The sequence below is a fragment of the Leptosomus discolor genome, chromosome Z, assembly GCF_034619465.1.
Source record: "Leptosomus discolor isolate bLepDis1 chromosome Z, bLepDis1.hap2, whole genome shotgun sequence".
Taxonomy (NCBI): Eukaryota; Metazoa; Chordata; class Aves; order Leptosomiformes; family Leptosomidae; genus Leptosomus; species Leptosomus discolor.
Window position 1 is genome coordinate 70,726,761 of NC_141419.1, and position 10,035 is coordinate 70,736,795.

Below are 10,035 nucleotides of genomic sequence, written 5' to 3' on the forward strand. Positions count from 1 at the left end.
CTTTCCAACTAGTACTTTTATTTTTAAGATCTGTCCTATATTTTTTGGATTATTCAGAGCTCCTATATCTTCATCTGTCCAGAATGTGTCATCCCAGACTGCATGATCTTCTTTCCTTTTTCATATTCCCACAGTCCTCAGTTCAAATAACTCTACTATCAATTTTTCAGTGTCACAAGCCTGCTAGCATTTTGGTTTAGCTAGGAGGAAATGCCATTCCTTCTGTAAAGTCTCCAGGTATACCTGCAATTCATTATCAGTATAAGTCCCTCTTCCATGGACCATTTCCTCAACTATTCATCAATGCCTCTCTGGTCATAGCTGTTACATTGCAAACATTTCAGACTATCTTCCTATTATGTTCAATGGCTTATTACAGCTTAAACTAGAAAGTATCTCCTCTTATCCCTATTTCGTTAGCACTCATTTAGGCCACAGCAACGGTTCCTACAAATTCTACTCTCAATGTCTTGCACAGGCTGCTGTGTCTGGTCCAGCAGGCATGTAACCAGATTGTCCACACAACCATGTAACTATACTGCCATGCACCCCTGGCATAACAGTCACAAGTGTGCATATGTCTGGCAAGAGACATCTCCCCTCTCCCTATTCCACAAACTACTGTAGACCACATCCTCCTGTTGGAATCCCTGGCAATGAAGCAGTATTTTGGGGGCAGGAAAATGCAAGGCTGTTGCTTGGTGTGGAAGTCTCACTGACAAATATGATAATCATAAAATCCCTGAGTCTTATCCATAAAAGCTTCTTGCCAATGGTCGTCATTCTGTAAGACCAAAGAGGACAAAAAATACAAGCTTCTTTAGGTTTCTGTTGGGAAGTAGATAAATGCAACATTAAAATAAGAAGACAGAGTTGACAAGTATAATACTTTGCAGAAGTTTTTACGAAAAACTAAAATGACATTTTGACGTAATAACCGTAAGTACTCGCAGATTTTCCATAGTCCCTTCACTGTCCAGCTTTGCTGTGCAGAATGTAACCTAATTCCATGACTTATTTTCTGTGGCTTATGTATTGTTCATATTTTTGAGAACTTCATTCACAAAATAAATGCTTCGACCCACAAAAATTTCATGTCTATAGTCTTTGGGCACAAACACAACAAAATAAATGTTTTGTGGCTTTTGGTGGTGGCTTTTTTATTTTTTTTAAGGTAGCCTTTATCTCTTTCATCCCTTTCATGAAGGAAACTACTAAGTTTTGTAATCTAATCATCTGTTTCTCTAAGATAGTGTGCAATAATGAGATATCAGGAATCTTAAGTCTGTAAGTCTTTACAACTGTCTTAGTAAGAATCTATCAAACTCTCTGAGGAAAAAAATGCCTTGATTTATGATTCAACTAAAGGAGTTTATTACTTTACTTTAAAGCAGATATTATTTGCAGTTAAAAAGAAAAGTGTATTCTCCTTTTCATTATGTGTAGCTATTCATTTTATTGTCAGCTAATTATATACCATTCTACACAATAAGTTTAGTGATGAAATAAACTACTCACTAGATCGAGAGGCTCAATATCCAGATGCAGACAGGAAAACAGTAATAAAAGCCTGTGAAAATTCAACTTCTTCAATTGTAATAAGATGAAAAAGTCAAGTACTGAGGGAAAATGGAATCTACCTATAGAAGGATTTTTTTCCTGAAGAATCTAGTCACTGTATCTAGGCACACATGCACATAGCAGCAATAGTCTGCAAATAAATTACACTTGAATATCTCCAGAACAATCTCATTCTAATGACACATTTACTGTTTAATATTCTAGCCAGAAGGAAGCTGACTGGCAGTCTTGACTACTCATTTTCGTGTACTAATTTTGTTTATTTCTTATAGACTTGGTCAGAGAAGAACTGCACATCTTGTACAGTGTGTCAGAGGGGTTAGTCACAGGCTGCAGCAACTGTGCTACAGCACAGACTGAGTTTCTGTGAGACTGTGGTGAACAGCTCTTCACAGTCTGAGTGCAAAGAGGAATGGCTTACTTCACTGACTGAAGAAAGAAGGGAAGGAGGAAAAGCCATTCCTTCCAGAAAAGCATGGCTCAGATCCAGTGGGGTTCTACTATTTTAGTTCTATGCAATCTGAAGAAACAAGTTTACTGGGAAACTACACAGCTATTTTTAAGCTTTAGTCCTGTATTTTTAGGCAACCATTATATATTCTTATATCTCTGTATGTATGTGTATATATATATATAAAATACATACATGTAATATTCATATCAAATGACACTGTCTAGAAGTTATCGGGTAAAATCCTCTTAGAGGGAACAGAAGCTGAAGATTTAAACATCATTAACACTATATTAAAGTTGCTTCTTATAGTAAAAATCTAATAGCTTCACACAAGTATTAGAACTACATACAGTTTGGGAGCAGACATATCTTTAGTGTTTCTGGCTGTTCCCTGTACTGCAGTATTGTACCAGGAAGGCAGATCCTATCAAGGAAGTTCTGTGCAGATCAGGTATACCTGGGAGACCCCAGAAACAAATATACTGCATATACAGAGTTTTATGTTGTTATGTATATAATACATGTCACTAACAGTTAGTGAGGACGGCGTTACTTCAGTCCTGACCTCCAGTGTCATGTGTCAAGCTGAGCAACCACTTCCCTTAGTTTTAGGAAGGCTTTGGACAACACTTTCTCTAAAAGCACTAAGGTCCTTGCTTGAAAGTGTACAAGGACAGGGGTTTTATGGGAGTGAATAGAGTTGTTGTGCTGTATGTAGACATCTAACATAATACATGTGACAGCACTTTCTGGGACACAAAAGTCTTAACACTCATCTTCAATAGGCATCCTCTTTCAAGTGTACCATCATTCCTTACCTAGAAATTTCCACATGCTGAGGAAAATTTTTCAGCTGAACAGAGAAGCTCTATGTCCTGACTTTACAGTACCAGGTGACACAAAACAAGGCAGGGGAAAAGGTTATAATGTTATATTAGAATTACCTAAGTTAGAAACATATTTTATTGATATATTTTTTTTATTATTATTTTTTTATTTTTATTTTTTTTTTTAGCAAATCAATGTGTGATGCTCAGAAGTGGAATAGTTTTCTACTTGACAGGGATGACTATGGTGTGTGGTGTGTGGTGTACAAACTTTCACATGTTCATGTTTATAGGTCTGAGACAAAGAGGAGAATAAATCATTTCCATCCCTTTCCAGTTAGAGTACAGACTCTGAGAACATTTGACTTCATTTTGAAAATAGCATGCACAGTGAGTCACATTCAGCAAAACAAGCAGTTCCGCACTTTCATTTTGCAATGCCTAAATTGTTATGTTTGATGAATGCCTGCAGCCATCCTACTGAGGCCCCACAAGTCATTCACTACACCTGAGTAACTCCATCTCTTGCTTCTCACGTTGTATGAAGAAACAAAACTTGAGTTAGAAGACATGATTCCCTTCAACAGGAGAAATGTATAATTTTACTATCCAGAAAAGAGCAAGGAGACCTCCCCTGTGGACCTTGATCACATTTAAACCAACACCACTTCCGTGTATAGCAAAGGCAACACTCCTTGGTTAATAGCCCCTCAGAAACTGTAATGTTTAGAGTTCCTGACTACCAAGGAGGCATATACAGCCAGAACTTGGCTGAAGTATACATTTGTACTTTTCTGTAGGAAACAAAGTAATGCTGCTTAAAATAGGAGTATCCAAGTTATTGTTGCCAAAATAATATGCATTTGCCAGTTTGTAAGGTAAAAATGTTGTTACTCTAAAATCTTAGTCTTTCATCCCTTGCTACCAACTGTTACTTTTATGGGGAGGTGTAACTATGCAATACGAACTGGTGAGATAAAACATCGTCTATCTATGCGGCTTGTTAGGCCTAGTTTAGACCTTGAACCTCTGACCATTTCTACTATAAATTATCACAAGCTTTTCCTCTTGGCTCTTCAGGGCAGCTGTACCCTTTTGAGTCTTCAGTCATCTCCTGGAACTTCCTTCTTGCCTGACAGTTTCTGTAAGGCACCTGGACCTCACCTGACTAAGTTCTTGATCATAGAAAATCCAACAGCAGGACTTCAGTTCCCTGTTCCTAACTTTAGGTCCTTTTACACTACATTTTACCACTCCACTACGTCATGTGAAGAGAAGGCCAGCAAGAGAAATGCCTGCTGTGCGACTAATTCCTTGCAAGGCTGTGCAGAGAAGACCAGGGTGAATCGTGATTCTATGTCCATGGAATGGCTTTGGAATGGTCTGTAAAGTGTGATTTCGATGAAGAAATGATCTTAAATACCTGTATGGAGAGGCCCTTAATGCTTCAGCTTACACTGATTGTGTTCCAGAAAACATCAGATGCTTTGGTGGGGACATAGCTGGCTTAGGAAAAGCGTCAAGAACAGGGCATTCAGACTGCCTGTATGAAAGCTGAGCCCAGACTGATGGGCAGCTCTATTCTAACTAACTTTCGGCATTGTAACAGCAGGATCACTCCCAATGGGGTGACAGTCATGTGGAGTCAGTTGCTATCAGAAGCACAACTTAACAACAACAGCCAATCACAGAGAGGATCTTTCATGTTATATCTTTTTTTTTCAGCCCATAGTGGGCACATAATCAGCCCTTCTATCTAGTAACAAGTGTAAAAAGTATAACAGCATTTTAAGACAAGAACCCATTAACAAGATCCAGCCACAGGATGCTGAAAACCTGAATGGCATGTTCTGAATGCAAATGCAAAGGGTATTACCAATCTTAAGGTAATTCTAAAGGATATTACCAATCTTAAGGTAAGGTAACACACAGGAAGTGTGTGCTTGGACATACGGCAAGAACTGGTCAGCTACTGGGACAGTGCAAGGTTGAGAGTGGGAAGCAAAAATTGCAGTCCAAAATCTGTATTGTATGGTTTGTAGGACAAAGAGAGGGAAAAGATCTCATTAAATCATGCACAAAAGTATGAATTCTTAGATTCAGCTGAGATAAACGAAGTCAGATTAAAACTTTTTTCATGCTAGGGTCATATCTCACTTTCCCACTTGGCTACTACAGAAGGTTGTAGGTTTTGCCATGCAGTAATCAAGGGGCAGATCTCACCTTTTTCACTAGGAAAACCAAAGTAATTTCTTTACTTCAGTAGGTCACAGCAAAAGAGGATTGTGTGGAGTATCAGGGAATACTTAAAACAACACACCGTCCTTCAGGACAAGGTACAAGAGGCATGTTTATCTACTTTTCAGGTGAATTTTTTAATCATTTCTTAGCCTCTGCAGTTAATGCACCATAGTAAAATTTTACTGACTGCACAAGTTACCTCAAAAATATCACTTGATAAAGAATAAAGTCTATTACAAAGAGAGCGGAAAAAAATCACTGTGCTTATGAAGAAACGTGCTTTATTTGCAAAGAGCCTGCACGTCTTCTGCAAAGGGCCATCCTGTCTCAATAATGACCCAGTGTACTAAGAAGGTATCAATAAGAACATCCATGAGGGGCGCTCAAGGACATAATGTGTTTCTGCACCAAAAATTACTAAGAAATGGTGTTGCCATGGAGCTGGAGGGAATTGGACTGAAAGCTAAAGGATATGAAGCGAAGGATAGAAAGCAAAGCTTAGCAGTCACTTTCTAGGCTAGAGATGAGTCAGCAGTACTGTCCTCCAGGGATCAGTGCTGGCACTGGTGTTATTCCTGGTGATGTGAGTGATTAGCAACATCTTTCTGCAAGAACTTGAACACTTGGAGGATGTTCTGAGTCATCAAGCTGCAGCATGCCTACTGCTAGTGTTCCCCAAACTCCTTAAAATAGTACTTAGCCCCACGCTCCTGCCTTCCCCTCTGGAGGCAAAGGAACAGCTGAGCACCTCTGCCTGTTAGAGCAGCTACATCCACAGCAGAGGAGATGTGGAAATGGAGACACATTCCTCTCCATTTATGCTTGTGTAATGCCCAGCACAGGACCAGGCAGTGCTGTATGACACAGTTTCTATCTTACTGGTGTCTGAGACCTTCATCTCTGGATGCTGTAGCTCCTTGGAAAGCCTGGGCTCTGGAGGGTTCAAGATGGCTGCAGAGTACCTTGCTTATCAAGTGCTATGGGGCACATTTAAGCCCACCTGCCCTGACAGTCCTGAGTTTGTTCTCAGTTTAGTAATGATTTGAATTCCTACCTAAGGAGATCTGTTCCATGTCCAGACGTATTTAAAGGCAATCTTACTTTTGCAAACTTGTGAAGAACGTATTTTTCTCACTGAGATCCGCAACAAGGCAGTTTTGCTGCTTGTATGAGGCTACCAGGCAGTCAGAGCCCCATACAAAGTATATTCCTCTAGAGCTAAGGAACTGACAACGGCTAAGAAACTTTGATCTCCAAAATATTTTAACAAGACGATTGCTTCCCACAGCAACTGTAATGGACATAAGCCATTGCTCATCAGTCTCTTTACTCACGATAATACAAATATCCCTTAAACCCAAGAAGAGGAAATAAACCTCAGCATAATTAATATCTTACTAATCATTATGAAGTTTTCAATGTTGAAGAACCCTATATCAGAGATACTAATTTCCTACTTCTGAACCAAGTCCTGTGCTTTCCCAACCCACTTTATTAACTGCTTCGTTACCCAAGATATAAAAAGACAATACTATTTTAGCCATTTGCAAAGACATTTTTTAAAAACTTTTTCTGGATAAGTACAATGAACACTGCAGAGAGTTGTGCAAGTCAGTAACACACAGTAATGTTCCAGCTCCCCATTTCTCAATTGTGCTATTCTTAAAACACAAAATATTTACATAGAAGCTGTAATCTGGCCTTAAAAATAAAATCTGGCATTGAGAAGTTACAAGGCACATCCAGACCCTGAAGAGCATGGGAAGTATGAAAGCAAAGGTCCCTTCACAGAGTGACCTTCCACAAATGAGGTAACCTTCAAGTGCTTCTCCAGCACTAACCCAGCCTCTCTCCTCTCTACCTTTGCTTCTGTACAAACCCCTGTGCCAGATGCAGAGGCTGCAATAGTTGTTTTTTAAAAGATTATTGGTACCACATTCACAAAGGTGGGCTTGTGCAGCCTAGAAACAATCTGAAGTGTTCCAGCTGAAATAGATCTGAACTCTCAAGTTTAGGGAGCAAGTGGAATCACAACACTTTGTTTATCTAAAGCATATGGTTAAAAAGAAAAAGTATTCAAAGATTAAAGTAGAATACAACGCTACCCATTGATTATTATTCTCAGTAACACTGAACTAAGGTAGCAGTCATAAATAATGACCAAATCGTTGAAAACTCATATGGAAAGCCAGAATTCTTTGTGGTTTGCCCTTACACACAACATTTTTCACATAAAAATTTCAGTGTAGTCTAATGCCAGGCTAAATTATATGCCAGGTTTTATGTAATCCTATCCTCAGTAATATTAAATATATTACCTCTGTGGTGTAATCCAGCTTCTCGAACACAGTTAAACATGAAGAATTTGGTGCTACTTGAAACAAAATGTTTCTCTGCATATTTCAATTATGCAGTACTTCAGTGACATACTGGTGTGCAGGCATAACCCTTGAAGATCATGAAAAGATTAAAATCAGCACTAAAACTGTGCTTAAGAAGGACAGCTTCAGGATTTATTTCAATGAGCAATCACATTATCAACAGTACGCTTAGCAAACAGATACTAGAAGTGCTCGTAGAGTTTCATCTGGGTTTCTGCTATCGACATTGTCCTTATGTTGTTTGTCTGTAAGCAACAAAGCCAGTGTCCTACATATTCTTTGCATTTTCAATTTACTGCTTGTCTTTCTTTTTTATTCCAGTACTGGAAAAAAAAAAAAAAAACAAACACCATCCACTGCCTTGCCATTTTTCAATTTAAAAAAAAAAAGCATTAAGGACTTCTTTTTTAATTTTTATTACTGTCTAAAATTTCGATTAAAAAGTGAGATCATTGTATAAACCAAAGAAATGTTTCTACATTTCTGGTAGAAATGCAACTTACTGTGAGATTTCAATATTGACTTAAATTGTAATTCAGGACAGTTATAATCTCTTCAACTTAAAGTTATTAGCTAACATTCCCAGTAGTATTTGTCACATCCATTTGAAAAACAAGTTAGAGTCTGCCATCCAAACCATTGTTTTCATCACTCTTAATCAACCCTGATAGCAGACAAGTACAGCTTCTTTTCAGCCAACAGCATCTCCAGATTGACGTTTTGCAGGTCTGAGGTAAACATGCCCTCCATCACAGTAATGCCAACAGCACAGCTCCCATTTGCTTCAAGTCTAGGATCACTGGGCTACCATTAAGGGTTTTTGTTAAATCCCTCCCAAAATGCTTTTTATGCCCAAGTGTGAGTTCAGCCTGCCTGTGCCGTGGGCTGGCTAACAGGTGCAAACAGGGTGCTGTATAACCATGCTAGATATGTAAAGCCTGGCTTTTGCGCAGGCAGGTTGACAGTTATCTGGCATCTGCTCCTAAGAAAGTTGTAGGCTGCTCTGAGGTTGCCACAGGGGCAGCTGACTAAAACTAACACTGACTAGCACAAAACTAACCGACAGAACTAAAAGTATGTGCGCTTTTCTACATGCAGCCTGTGATACCCTGTGCAGCCATCACTAACGCAGAGGGAACAAAAGGATCAAAACCTTCTACCCGCCTCCCCTCTTTCCACCTCCTACTGCTCTGCCAGGCATGAGCTCATGGCCACTGCAGAGCACTTTTGGTAGCTCTGGAGGCACTGAGAAATGGCAGCAACTGGGAGCATGCAGACACCATTGTCTTGCTTTGAAAGACAGGTGTCTGCTGAGGAAGGCAGGAGCCTCCCTTGAAATGGAAAATGCAACCCCCTTCCCTCCAAATTATTATAATTTTGAAATTAAGGGACCTTCAGGCAAAGATATGGGTAATAGGAATAACAGTTCTTTACTAATATATATATATATATATATATATATATAACACAAGGCAGGGAAAAAAAAAACCAACCCACTGGTTTACACTGACAGAGTCAGAAATACAACCTGACACCCTGTTAGGGTGGCAGTAGCAGTCTGATAAGATGCTGGCTGCAGTCCTCCTGAAGCGATGGATGTAGTTCTGTGGAAGCAGCGATCTTGTAAAAGGGTCTGGTCTTCCTCCGAAGGTCCAGTGGTAGGTAGGTAGCTCTTGTCCTCTGGAACTCCGGTGGGGGGAAAAACTCCTCTGGGAATCCAGTGGAAGAAGGCTGCTAGGGTGTTCGAGATCTCAGTTTTTATTTAGCATGGACTGCTTGGCTCCTTCTCCCCGGGTGGAGCATCTCACAATGGGATGGGGAGTCGTGAGGCAGTTCCTTGATGGGCCATTAACAGGAGATAGCCCAGGAGCGAGTTATCGATGGGTCAGGCGATAAGGCATTGTTGTGCCCAGTAACAGGAGATAGTCCAGAGGGGGGAGGCAGGGAGCACCGCCCCACCTGGTCTCAACAGCTCCTGAAGATGGTAATAGAATACTTTTTTTTCTTTTGGCACATTTTACACTGTAACCTAGGACACACCATGTAACAACCTTCCTTCTCCTCTTCCTCCCTGCTTCTGTCACCTGAACTGCAGAGTACACTATAGTAGGATGCTCAGTTTGGCCCACTGGTCTTCAGTTAGGCACAGACCACAGGCACTGGGAGCAGCTCTGCAGCACCCATTACAGGTATTCTTAGGGGCTCATGCTGAATAAGTTGCATTTTGAGTGATTGTCATTACACGCTTAGATGCTTAGGCAATGTCTCTCAAGATGGAGACAGTCTCAGAAGCTACCTAGTGATGCTCTAATACACCCTATGCCATGATATGGCACTCAAACGGACAGAGGATGCTACACATCATGTGCACCAGGCAGAGCCAGAGCTTTATCTGTTCTGTGACTGTCACCTTAGCAAGAACGTATCAGAATTTTGTAAGCATTGATGTTTGGTTTCTGCTTTTTACAGTCTTCATTTTCCTATTCCTCACTCCATTTTCCTACTTGCATTTACTCTTTAAAAAAAAAAAACACCTGAAACTTCGTGCCCT